Source organism: Hirundo rustica, chromosome 1, assembly GCF_015227805.2.
Source record: "Hirundo rustica isolate bHirRus1 chromosome 1, bHirRus1.pri.v3, whole genome shotgun sequence".
Taxonomy (NCBI): domain Eukaryota; kingdom Metazoa; phylum Chordata; class Aves; order Passeriformes; family Hirundinidae; genus Hirundo; species Hirundo rustica.
The window spans coordinates 963,718-978,006 of NC_053450.1; positions in this window are offsets into that span (position 1 = coordinate 963,718).

Below are 14,289 nucleotides of genomic sequence, written 5' to 3' on the forward strand. Positions count from 1 at the left end.
GCAGGAGGAGGCGATGTCTCCTGGTGGAAGGGTTGTTTGAGCTGAGGCCATGCTTCACCTCCCTTAATCCCACAAGTTGTGCCAAAAAAAAGTTCCTCTTCTTCATGAAAGGTTCTTTGAGACTTAGAAAGAGCCCAAACCCACAAAGTTGCCACGTAAAACCACAGAAGGAGCAAAAAAAGTCTGACAAATGGAGATACTGAAATTTGGGCAAAAAGCCTCAAAAGTCGGGAAGACTGAAGACCCAAAACTGTCATTCCTGGGTTGATTTGCTGTGGGTTTTCTCTCTTTTGAGGTCCTTGAAACTCTTTTGGCAGCAGTGATGTTACTCTGACACAGAACTAAAAAAATATAAGGCTTATTCAACAGGAATGTTCCAGCAGAAATGCTTCTTGGCCGGACAAGACATGGAATACCACCAGGAAACCTCCAGAAGAAAAAGGGAAAACCACTTCAAAAAATGGCAATTCCTTGGCAGAAGTGGATTTGGGAAGTGGATTTCTGTGAATTTCCTTCCCAACATCAAAGTCTTTGGCAACAGAAGTTTCTAAAGTGGAGGAAACACTGTTTGAAACTCTTTGCCTCTATTCATCAGTGAATTCTTGAAATGTTCTCTCCTGCGAAAATGTCTGGAATAACACCAGATTCGCCCACTCGGTGCTGACATTTAACTCATCCCATTATATGCATTACGCCACCACTCCAGCTTTATCCAGGATATAATGTAAGGAACATATACACAGATTTAGAAAAATACAGAGCCTTGTAGATTTATTTATAACAGTTCATATATTTATAATTAACTTCATTGTGAGGAAGGTTCAGCATGAGGTAGGACAACAATGGACTCCTCAGTTATATAAAAGGGCCTTGAAAACCTCTTCCCTCCTCAAAAAAAGTTTCCTGAACTGCTCGGGGAAAGCTGCATTCTTTAAAAGAAAAATAATAAAAAAAAAAAGGCTGAAAATGGAAATGTTTTGTTAGTAACAATTTATTCCAGTTTAAAGTTAATAAAAATTTCATTTTTAAAGTGTACTTGGGAAGAAGTTGTAGGGTTTTATATAAACGTTGAGACACACAGGACAAGAGAGGGATCAAGGGCACTCCCAGCGATTTTGTGGATGACACCAGGCCGAGGGTGCAGGGACACACCCGAAGGACGAGGACAGTGACAGTGACACACCAGAGGGACCAGGACAAGCTGGAGAAGTGGGAATGTTGTGTGGTTTGACAAGAGCAAGTGTCGGTGCTGCACCTTAGCTGGGGTCAATCCCAGTGTCAACACAGGCTGGGGACGAGCAGATGGAGCATCCCTGGGGAGGACCTGGGATGTGGTGGATGAGAGGCTGGACATGGCCCAACAAGTGGAATCCAAACACGTCCTGGATTCATCCAAAGCAGGGTGGGCAGCAGCTGAGGGGGAATTCTGCCCCTCTGCCCCTCTCAGGTGAGACCCCACCTGCAGAGCTGCCTCCAGCCCTGGGGTCCAACAGCACAGGGAGGACATGGAGCTGCTGGAGTGAATCCAGAGGGGGCACCCATGATGGAGCAGCTCTGCTGTGAGGAAATGTTGGGAGAGCAGGGATTGTTCAAAGGAAGAGAAGAGAAGAGAAGAGAAGAGAAGAGAAGAGAAGAGAAGAGAAGAGAAGAGAAGAGAAGAGAAGAGAAGAGAAGAGAAGAGAAGAGAAGAGAAGAGAAGAGAAGAGAAGAGAAGAGAAGAGAAGAGAAGCTTCGGGGTGACCCAATTGTGGCCTTCCAGTAGCTAAAGGGGATGACAAAAAAGACAGACCATTAACAAGGGCCTGGAGTGACAGAAAAGGGAGAATGGCTTCAGACTGGTGGAGTGCAGGTTTAGTTCGGATATTAGGAAGGAGTTCTTCCCTGGGAGTGTGGTGAGGCCCTGGAACAGGTTTCCCAGAGAAGCTGTGGCTGCCCCATCCCTGGCAGAGCCCAAGGCCAGGCTGGATGGGGCTTGGAGCAACCCGGGATAGTGGAAGGTGTCCCTGCTCATGGCACGGAGTAGAATGAGATGATCTGGAAGATCCCATCTGTGCACGGGAGAAGGTTTCAAAGGTTCACATGACCTTATCCCAGGATCACAGAATTGTGGTTGTAACAGACCTCCAAGATCATCGAATCCATAACTCAATCCTTCAAAGCTCACCACTAAACCCTGTCTCCAAGCACCACATTCATAGGTTTTTTGGACAGTTCCAGGGATGGTGACTCCACCTCCAGCCTGTTCCAATGCTTGATAATCCTTTTACTGGTTAAATTTTTCCTAATATACAATCTAAGCCTTCCCTGGCACAACCTGACACCATCTCCTCTTGTTCTATAGCTTGATACCTGGAAGAAGAGAACAACCTCCAGCCTTCTTCCAGGAAGTTGTAGAGCCCTTGTGCTGCCACTTGTCCCCTGATGAGATCCTGAATTCCCTGAGGATGGTATTTCTTCAGCTTCTGAAAATCCCCCTGTTTCCAGACAGCCTGAGGTGTGGCTGGGGATGCAGCTGAAACCATCCCACACCAAGTGCCAACCAGATGGAAAATAACTCCCCATTTACTAGGGAGCAGGTGGGAAATTCCACCTTGCATAAGAGGCCTTTTGCCTCCTTGTGACCTGATTTCCTTGCGATTTTCACTGGAGCTAGTCAAAGGATTTCATACAAGTGGAAAAGGGAAGAACAGGAGCCTTGCTTGCTTTCTTCCTGCGCATTGCATAAAGCTTTAATAGCGAGTAATAGCTGACATGGCTTTGATTTTATTGCACTTAACTGGGTAATTCTCCTGTCCCCAGCTGTGCCCAGGAGGACTGAGTGGAACAGGAGCGACTGTGCCACAGCACAAATGGGTCTTTGAATTCCTCTTACATTCCCATGGCCTGGATTGTGTTCAATAAGTCATGCACAGTAAATACAGCCGGGAGACGTGAGGAGACTCGTGAATATTTGCAAGGCACTCAGGAGCCACTTTGGTGAATGTGCTGTGGGCAGGATATGGGGGAAAAAATGCTCTGTTTGAGTCTCTGCCCCTCCCCTCACTCTTCCCCACCACAGAGATCCCCAGGCAGAGCTAATGAACCAAAAAAAAAGCCATTTCTAATTTTATCCCTGCTTTCCTGCGACAAGGAGACGCAGGTTCACATCCAAAACCTGACATCCCTACCCTGGGGTTGTTGATGGGTTCACAGAATCACAGAATATCCACAAGGATCGTTGAGTCCAGCTCCTGGGCCTGCACAGGACAACCCAGAGAATCCCACCATGTGCCTGAAATGGTTTTTCTCCGGGCATTTATTGAGCCCTGGAAGACTTTGTTCTTAGCATTTTGATGTCTGTTGGTTGTAGGGAAGGGCACGAGGTTTCTTTGCCATGATGGACAAGCTGAAAACCACCATGAACAATTTGGGTGGGCAATCTGGGGACTGTCCAGCTGGACGTTAGGCCAGGAGACACAGCTGTGACAGTTTGGTTGCAGATACAGCCTGGAACTCTCGTGTCCCATCCCTATTTTTCACTCTGCTCTTCCCTTTCTGGGTGATGAGAATTATGGAGACCTCCGGAGTGAACGTCCACTACACTGTCCCCATCTTGCTGCATTGTATTTTGAGGTCTTGTAAATATTCTTGTGCTCCATTCAAATCCCAGCCCGGCTTCTCGATCTGTCCTCCCTGAATCCAAGGCCTTGCACAATCTCCTCCCTTTTGTCTCTGCAAAATCTGGCTCTGTGCACCTTCATTGAGGGAACAGCAGCAGTGGCCCTGTGAAAAACATCCAAATAACCCTCTGAAAAACACCCAAACAACTTCCCTCCCACGATCCCAGTTTCTTCTTGTGTGTTAGACAAACCCCTGGAAGTTTTCTAGGATGCTCAGAACTGGTCTAAGCTGGGGACTTAATGGGGTGGGCTCTTGACCTTCCCGTGGATGGTTTGTGCAAATCCACTCTAATGAAGGTGTTCCAGTCACAGGAGATCCCGTGCTGGAGCCTTTGCAGGCTGCTTAGCAAAGCAAAGAAGGAATTGCATTGTCTCCTTAAATGGTTTTGAATAGCTCATGTCTCGCTGCTGGCGGGTGAATAAACTGGCAATGGATATGCAAATCAGCAGGTCTTCTAAGCGGGCTGAGGGAACCTCATTTCGAGGTGTTTGTGAGGCGGGATGAGCACTTTAATATTTGCCACACATTTCACGCCAGTGATATCCCCTCTCCTTCACAAACAGAGCTGCTGTTAATCCGTGACCTGCTCCACACCGGCTTTGCTGGCAACAGCAAGTTAAAAAATGTCAGGGAATGTTGTTAGTTGCTGTAAATTGATTTTTTAATATTTTTCAATCCCATGGGATCTCTAGCATGGAATTATAGAATGGTTTAGGTTGGAAGAGATCTTCAAGATCATCCCATTCCACCCCCTGCCATGGTCAGGGCCACCTCCCACTCTCCCAGGCTGCTCCAAGCTCTGTCCAGCCTGGCCTTGGACACTTCCAGGGATGGGGCAGCCACAGCTTCCCTGGATTCCACGCCCTCACCACCCTCCCAGCTCTACTGATGTTCTTTCCTCCCTTGTCCCTCTCAATTTCCTTTTGTCCCACTCAGAAATCTTCCCATTCCGAGGGTTACTTCAGTGAGATGAAATTCCTTCATTAATGTTGCTGACTTCAACTCCAATTTTTCACTTTTGGAGATTAAAAAGTTACTGCTGAGGTTTTAATTTTCAATTTTCCTCCTGGTTAATGGAAATTTGGACATATCCATCCCTCTAGGACTTCTGAGGTTCTTTCTCCAATATTTTGGATGTTTCAGAAGTCTCTGTGGAGCCTCTGAAATACGCAGGAAATCAGCACCATCCCTGAAGCAACCACTGAAGGAGACACGGCCAGCCCAAAATGTATTTATTGTTTTAATCTAAATCTCATCAGACTTTATCAGCTTTACCCCTCGTGCACCTCCTTCCATTCTCCTTATGCCATCCTCTGCAGCATCTCCAGGATTGTGCGACCCACCTGGAAATGCGCCAAGGTTCCAACACAGCTCCTCGTGTCCGTCAGGGATTCATCACTGCTGCTTTTCCCTCAGCATCTTGCCTCTCCTAAAAGGTTCTGGTCCAAGAATCTCGGAAGTCCCACTTCCCAGAGCGGTGTTTCTGTGGATCTGGAAGGTGTTCAGGGAGCTGAGTCACAGCTCCATGACGAGAGGTGGTCCTGCTTAGCCTGGAGTTATTTTTGTAGGCGGGGAATGTGCACAAGCGAAGGATGAAGTCAGTTTTCCCACTTGTTGCCTGGGATAATTTCAGCCCTTGCATCCTTGGTGTGTTCTCTGTGGTTCCCATTTTAGCCCTGGAGGCAGCAGATTCCTGTATTTTATCAGGGGAAGTTATTGAAAAGCCTGGAAAATATGGAAGAAGCAGCAAACTGGGCATTTCTGGAGGATTGGGATCAATGCCATTTTTTTTGGAGCAAATTCTAAAACTTTTATGATTTTTCTTAGGATGTCACTGAAACAGTTTTGCTAAAAATTGAGGTTATTGCTGATTAATCATTTTTTACTTCAGTCTCATTTTGACTCAAGCGAGAAAAGACAGGTTGGAACTTTTGAAACTACACCTAATTTGGAAATTGAATTCCCACTGAATATGGAAAATGATGTGGTTTTTGTAAGTCTGTCCAGAGGCTCATGCAGCGGATCATTCCTGAACATTCCTCATGGCTATTCCTGGGTTTTTAGCTCCCAAATCATCCTGATGGTGCAACGTGCCGCTATTTCATGGACCATAAGAGGGAAGAAGAGTCTTGCTGAGCATGAGGAATGTCCTGGTAATGGAGCTGCTGTTTCTGAGATCATGGAATAATGGAATTACAGAATTCTGGAATGGTTTGGGTAGGAAGAGACCTAAAAGATCATCACATCCACCCCCTGCCATGGACAGGGACACCTTCCACTATCCCAGGTTGCTCCAAGCCCTGTCCAACCTGGCCTTGGTGATTTCCAGGGATGGGGCAGCCACAGCTTCTCTGTGCCAGTGCAGGTAAAGAATTTCTTCCAATATCCCATCTAAACCTTTCCTTCTTGCAGTTTAAAACCATTCCCATCACCAACAAATTGTTCCTTTGAGACACAGTTTTTCTGGATGCTGATTTTCTCCTCACACACCCCAATTCTACTTTAGAAATGAAAAATTTGTGTTTCTGCATATAAAACGTGACGAGTCTCAACACTGGATGGTTTTCACTTCTTTACCCGCACTGATTTTTCTCCTTCTGGCTTTTGCAACATTCAGCCCCAGCAGACAGAGACTGATATTTATTAAAATGGTTTTGTCTTCTTGTTTTGTCCCTCAAGAGCTGTTGGTATTTGAGAGCTTTGTTTGAGCTCCGGGTCAAGCACAGGCACAACCCAGGAGAGCCAGGGGGAAATGCCAGGGGAGTGAACAGCAGCTCTCCTCTTTTCCCTGCTGGAATCAGCAGTCATCAGGTCCACAAAAATATTTTTTTGCCTAGAGGGTGCACTGAAAACAAAGTGTTGCAAGATAATGATGGGCTCTACCCAGAGATAATTAATCTGAAGATGTAAACCTGTGCTCTCTTTATCCATCTGTCCATTCATTACTTTTACAAAGCCCATTCAAGTCAAGAAAGGAATTCTGTTGCTTTCCAGGCACAGATAAAAATTCCCTATGCCATTCCTGAGGTTTCTGGCAAATTCTCCTTGCACAGCGCACTCAGCTCAGCAGTGACATGGCAAACAAAGAGCAAAAGCCATGTTTTAATGCTGTGAAGGATTTAACTTCCTTCCCATCTACTTGAGAAAGGGAAAAAAAAAATCTGCTTGAATTTTTCCTTCCAGATATCCATGGTACAGAATCTCCCCAGGTTGCCACAGGAATAAATGAATTACCTGTTTCTCTAATGATGCCAGCTGAATATTTTAATGCAGTTATGTTTAATCACCTTTTTAAACCCACAATAAAACCTCTGCAATTACCCTCAGGGCCAAAGACTTCTCAGTGAACCATGGGGTGGATTCAGCTCCTTTTTCTGGACGAAGCAAATTCATCTCTCCAGAAGAAAAGTGTTCCAGGCAGGACACACCCAGGTTTCTGCCTGTTGGTGCTGTTGTGCTGCGCACGGAAATGTGGGAATATTCACTGGAGTGAAGATGGGGATGAATCAGCTTCATAATGTGCTGGGTACTTCTCACACCTGCAAAATCCTGTCTCCATCTCCACTTGCTGTAAATAGATCAGAAAAAAGGGAATGACTTCAGTGATAAGATCAGGAAGGGCTCATCTCCGGCATGGGCTGGACACTCTGCCACCGGTTCAAAAACCTGAAAGAAAATCCAGGGTCTGCTGCAATTCCAAAGTGGAATTTTGGACCACGACTGGGAATTCAACAAACTCAGCCATCACTCTCATTGTTTCTTTTCCATTTTTTTTGTCACCTATTTAAAGCAAACATCCTTCAGGGAAGTGTTTTCCATCAGATTGGACAAAACTATGCATTTTCAAATGCACAAGCCCCAAAACTTTGAGTTTATTTGACCTGTTGGGTAGAGGGGACAGGAAAAGTTTCTTCAAATTTTTTTGGTGATGAACCAAAACTTATTTCTCGGTAGAAAACAGGTTTCTTTACAAGATTTCCACCCCATAAAATTATGGAATGGTCTGGAAGAGACCTTCAAGATCACCATAATTCCTTCCATTAGACCTTGGACACTTGCAGGGATGGGGCAGCCAAAACTTCTCTGGGAACCCTGTGCCAGGGCCTCACCGCTCTCACAAGGAGGAATTTCTCTGGAATTCTTTGAAATTTATTTGGAAATCCTTTCTTCCTGTTCTCCTCTCTAAACAGGACTTGCATGAAATTACTTGGGACCATAACGCACATGAATGGGTAATAAATTATATTTATTAGCTTTAAAAAACACAGATGTTCCTGGTTCCAAGGCTCTGGGGCATCATTGTCCCTGCAAGTGGGACCAAATCCTTCTGGGATCTGTCACCTGGAAGTGGCTCAGGGTAATCCTCCCACAGCACCGTCAGAGTTTGCATGAGGGAAATAGGCAAATCTGCAGCTTCTCCCCTCCAGGCTGGTATCTGGATTTTAGGGATAACTGTGAGAGTTCTCTTCTCACACACAAAGTCCTGTACCAGGGTTAAAAGATGAATGGAACTCTCAGCTTGAGTCTTTAAAGATGTTTATTCAGTTTCTTATCTCAAGGTCTGCACATCGCCAACACCTAGCTTAGCGTGCTGGAAAACACAGCTGGCAAGAACACCAGCCAGAGAATTCCAAGGTCTTTTAAAGGTTTCTAGTCCAATAAACTCTTAAAGCATACTATATTTACAGTTTTCTGCCAATAATCTCTACCTATTCTAAACATGCAATTTCTGCATCAAACCCATTTTACCAATGTCTCTGTGCCACTGTCACAGCAGAAAATGGAGAAGTAGTAGAAGAAGGAGAAGAAGATGAGGCACTGCCCAAAACCCTCCATCTTTCTCTCATCTATCTCCATACTAAAACCCCAAAACTAGAAATTTTCACCCTGTGACAAACTATACTACTATTTATTTCTAATCTTTGTTGCTTTTAATTAATCTCTAAGTGTTGGAAGCTTTTCCCATGGACACAGGTCAAAGGCAATGCTTTCCTGGGGTCCCATTAATGGTCTCGGACCCCCCAGGGCAGCTTGAGGGATTTTCCACATGCCCTGGACTCAAACAGATAACTTTTCAGGAAGTTTTACTCTCCAGTCAGAGATACTGGTTCCTTTTAGTGTCTGAGAGCTCCCAAGATGAATTTATGCACAAGGACTGATCCTTTCCTCATCCTCTGTGCGTTCCGTCTTCTCCTCTGACATCCAGAGGTTCTTTCCGGAGAAATGGATCACTTGGGAAGTGATGCCTGCAAGAGGGAGAAGGAGGACAGGAAGACCAGCTGCTATCAGCAAAGAGATTAAAGCCAAGGAAGCCCCTAAATCCTGAAAAAAGACACAGCCTGGCTGCCTCGAATTGCTGCTTGTTTTGTTATTTTTTAATATGCAGGAGATATTTGCTGCTTGGTTTTGTAATTCTCACCCTGCTGAGAGCAGGTGAGAGAGAGGAACAAGCAGAATTTTAAGGGATCCTTATCATAGAGAATGGGTTGGATTGGAAGGGATCTCCAAGATCATCCCATTCCAACCCCTTTCCATGGCCAGGGATGCCTTCCACTACCCCAAGTTGCTCCAAGCCACGTCCAACCTGGCCTTGGACGCTTCCAGGGAAGAAAGCCACAGTTTCTCTGGGATTTCTATTCCAGGCCCTCCCCACACTCACTGGGAAGAATTTCTTCCCAATATCCCATCTAAACCCACTCAGTGTCTCTCTCCAGTATTCCTTGTTCTTCAATGGCAGCTCAGCAGCTTCACAACTGCACAGGTGGAGGTAATTCATGTTTCTATATTGTCCATGTATGTGCAGAGAAATCCTCCTCTCCTGAAGGAAAGCAAAGGGAATGACAGTGGCTGTAAATCCAAGAGGATGAAACCAAATGCTCATTGAGGACACTGAATTCCTGAGTTGACTTCAGTGTTTCGACCCTGATTTTTACTTTTCCTTAGGTTCCTTCCCGTGATATAAGGTGGGGGATCCCAGTTTTAAAGGATATCATGGGGCTGAGCTCCATAAATGATTTGTGGGATGTTGGGGTGCCAGGAAACAGATAAAACCCAGCAATTAACTCTCGCTCCTGCAGGGTGTGGGGTGGTTTGAATGGTCAACAGATGAGGGAGATTAGTTGGAAAGTCGTAAAAGACTGATTGGTGCAAACCTAATTCCCAGGAGGGAGATGGAGCCAGTTCCTTCCCATATGGAAAACACAAACACAAGCTCTAAAATCCACTGATGTTCAGAGGAATGTTCTTTTTTTTTTCCCCCAGCAACTGCCAGGATCATGGGACCAGATCAAAATATTTCATTTTAATTGCTTGCGAGGTCACACAGTGGTCACAAATTGTGACCCTCTCACACTTTGAAGACATAATTTGGAGGGAAAAAAATAATCCCAGTGTGTTCCACCAGCACATGGAGTATATAAAGGGAGTACACTGGTTTATCCCACTTTACTGGCCCTCTGATCCGTGTGTTTCCTTAAAAAGCCACAGTAAAAGCTGGAAAAGGACGTTAAAGTAACACAGTTGTTATTGAAGTGGATTTTCAGTGTATTAAAGTGTGAAATTGCACTCTGTTTTTATGGAGAGCTGTAAATAAGTCAACAAGAGCTAGGCCACACTTTTGGAATTTGCTCGGTGGTCAGTGGTAATTCCTGACTTTCTGTGGCTGGCTGAAAAATTCACAATATTTCCTACAGGGTATCAGAAACCTTTTCCAGAAAGCCCCTTTTTGGAGCGTCCCTTTTTTTCAATTAATTTTTAATCCTGCTGCAAGATTTCATTGGGCTCAGAAAATGCTTTTTTTCTCTTTTTTTTTTTTTTTTTTTTTTTTTTTTTTTTTCAACCTGGTTCTCTTCAGCTCCTCTTTGGCTGGGAAAGGAGAGCCAGAGAAAGACCCAAGAGCTTTTTGTCAGTCAGGAGAGGAGTTATTTTATAAATTGAACCTGAACTGATGAGTTTGGGGCATGAGGGAAATTATTTCTCGTTTGAATATTGTTCCAGTCTTTTTTTTTTTTTTTAAATTCTTTTTTTTTTTTCCCAGCTGATCTCTCTGTTGTGAAGGTTGAGATCTCCTCCTCCAGCTGAACCTTGTGGGAGCTAAAGTAATACGCAAACCTCGAATGCTGGGCTATTCCAACTCCAGGGTTATTCAGGCAGGAAAACCCTTCCCCAATCTGATTTGCTCAGCTGATTGAAAACTCCCAAATTCAGAGCGTTTCACACACGCAGAGAAGGTCAGAAAATCAATGCTGGATTTATCGACCTTCCCTTCGGCTGTTGCCATTGTTTGCTAATTCCACAGCAGTTTTCCTGTCTTCTTTTATCAGTCTCTTTTCTTCTCATGCCACTCTCCGAGGGGTTGTTCCTTTATTTCTTCTTTGGAGCTGTCTGGGCTTCCCATTTCAGCCCTGGCCTCTGGAAAGCAGGAGGTCAGAGGAAAACCACCCAGACAGCAAAGTGCATTTTGAGATTGAGCTCTAGGTGGGATATTAAATACAATTCCCTGCTTTCAGTTTCCTAAAAATGCCGTATTTTCCTTATTTTTCTTGAATGTGCAGCATACTTTTTTTTTTAACCTTTCCCCCCTCATAATTACTTTAACCAACACTTTCAGTTCCAAGCACAGAGTATCGACATTTTCTTGCCTTTCTCAAGAAAAAAATATATGAAATAAAAAACCCAACCTAATCACCACTCCATTTTTTTTTCCCCCTGGGGAAGATGATTTTTCCTGGGGAAGAAGATAAGAAAGCAAAGCACTAAAGGAGGTTTTGTCCATGTTTTTAATGCAAAGGAGGATTTCAGAGCACTAAGTACAATGGTTCCTAAGGTGTTTTAATATCTATATTTGTGCAGACAATCTCAGACAACTCAGAGCAATGCATCCTCCTGGGATTTGATATGGGACATGTTATTATTCCCATTTTGCAGTGGTAAATAGGGACCCACATGGGAACCTGCAGTAAAGACAGGACTCGAGTCACGTTGACTGAAGAATACCAAAGTGGCATTTTTAGCTTTTTATTCTTTCTAATCAGTGACTAATCCTGTGGGGGTTTTTGTTTGTTTGTTTGTTTGTTTGTTTTTTGTTTTGTTTTGTGGGTTTTTTTTTGTTGTTTTTTTTTTCCCCCTGGGAGTGAAATTCCAGCCATTGATATCTGATCATCCTTAATCTCCAGAATTAAAAACTTCATGATTAAATAATGCCATTTCTTTTGAAGACTGCACGCCCACCACTTCACTTTGGTGGTCTCTCTCAGACCCTCTGAGCATAAACCCAGCTAAGCCCAAGGTTCTATCACAGATAATCCTTTAAGGAGATTTCTGCATTGTTCCATTTTAATTAACAAGGATGTTAATATATCATTACTGTATTTCCTGAATTTTTTAAAGAATTAGAATTGTCTAAGACAAGGACAATCTGTGGCTGGAAGAATTACAAATCCTCAAAGCTTCCCAAAGCACATTTCTTTGGGTTATTTAAGCTCTAAATGTGTGGTTTTTTTTTTGTTTTTTTTTTTTTTAATTGGTCCAATCTCTTTCCAGCTTTTCGCATTACCCAGATCCAACAGCTCTACAAACCCCCTGGAAAATGGGACATGCACAGACTTTTCTGGGAAACTTGTGCCAGGCCTTCACCACCCTCAGGATAAATAATTTATTCCCAATAGTCCATCTAAACCTTTCAGTTTGAAGCCATTCCCTTCATCCTGTCACCAGTAATGACTGGATTTCAGGTGGCACTTAATGACTGATATTTCTGTTTTCCCTGGAAAATCAGGATGAATTAATGTCTGTTCACCACCACGGGTCTGCTGGGAAGATCCGATGAAGAAGGAGCCAGCAGCCAAGCGGGAGTCAGGATTGTGGGAAGTTTTCCTGATGTTATTTGAGGTGCTGATCCAACCTCTCTTCTCAAAAACTCTGATTCCCACCGACAAATTGAGTTTCAGAATTCCCTCAGAAATTTGTCCAAAAGTTTCTCCCTTGCCAACAAAGTTTCTTTGTCTCCAAATCTAAGAGCTCATTGTTCCTATGGTCCCTGGGACAGTAACAGGGAGTGAAGGGGTATTTTCCCACTTTTCCTCTTCCAACTCTGTTACCATAGAGAAAACAATGATCTTGGGCCAGGAGGAATCATGGAATGTACTTCATGGCTTTGCCTTGTGCTCATTCCACTTTGGCGTGAAGTCCAACAGTCCAGGAAACACCAAAATCCCCAAATGCCAAGAGGAACCATCTCCAGGGATGTGATAAAAGTTATCTGGAGATTTTCTTCCCTCTATTAACACATCAATAAGCTGGACAATATCGTCAAGCACTGAAATTATGGTTTCTGTGCAGCTAAGCTGTAAAAATGTCGGTGATTTTTGGTCTTTAACCTTACCTGCCTTTTGCCACGTTTCAGGCTCATGCTCTTCCAAAGTTGGTTCAAATCCTTCAATATCTTCGGCACTGATTCCTTTAGCTGGTGTAAGAAATTATTTCATGAACAATCAGGGTCCTGCCTACTGGCCAATGTGCTTATTGGGATTTGAAAAATCAAAGCCACGTTAAATTCTTAGAAACAATAAAGAAGGAAATAAAAGGAAAGCATCAAAACAAGGGATTTTAAACACAAATAATTCCATAGCTCCAACCTTGTTTTATTTAGATATGGAAAGATCAGGGCTCAGAAGGTTTTGATATTGACTTCCTTGCTCTTAGACAAGCAAGACATCCTCAAATGCGTCCACAAGGAAAGAAGGAGAAGGAAAAAAGGTGATTTTCTGAATTTTAGATGCTGGAAACACCTCAGGTGTGAGTGCCTCAAACTATCCCAAAGGAAGGTGTTGACGTGATCAACAAGAAGAGCAAGACCAGGATATAAAGCCAGGAAAACCGCAGAGATTAAGGCAAAACACCTGTTTGAAGAGTGTCAGAAAATGACTGCTCATATTCTGCTTTTTCTGCAATCTCCTTCATTTGGGGATGTAGAAACAGGAGGATTTTTGTACTTTCCAAGGCTTGGCTTTCCCAGCAGCTTCCTCAGCATTTTCTGGTTGAGGGGAGTTGTTTTCCTGCACTGGCAGGTGCTGATGGATTCCTCTGCGTCCCCACAGACTTCTCCTCTAATGTTTATTGGATTACCTGTTTACCTGAAATTTATCTTCTCCAGAAGCATCACTCCTGAGATCTCATTAATCACCGCTGGATAACGCGGCAGGCAGGAATTCATCTGGCAGTGTCCTAAACTGAGGGAAATCTTCCTTCCTTGTGTGCATTCCTGGAAACCTCTCCCCTCTTGGATGAACAAGAGCTGCAAAATGAAAAGCAGCTGAAACAAAACCGTTCATGTAAAATTCCCTAAGTCATCATCCTTGGGGGACAAATGATTCTCTGTCAGTGACAAGAGATGGTTTTCATAAGGAAATATTTTGGGAGTGTGCTCCTGTGAACTTGGGAGGTTTTTGTTTTCCATTTATTCCTGGGATCCCAGAATCACAGAGGGGTTTGCGCTGGAAGGGGACTTAAAGATCATCTCATCCCCATGGGCAGAGACACCTTCCACTAGACCAGGTGCTCTAAGCCCTATTCAGCCTGGCCTTGGGTATCTCCTGGATATATGGAATGAGCTACACCAAGATGGGTGAG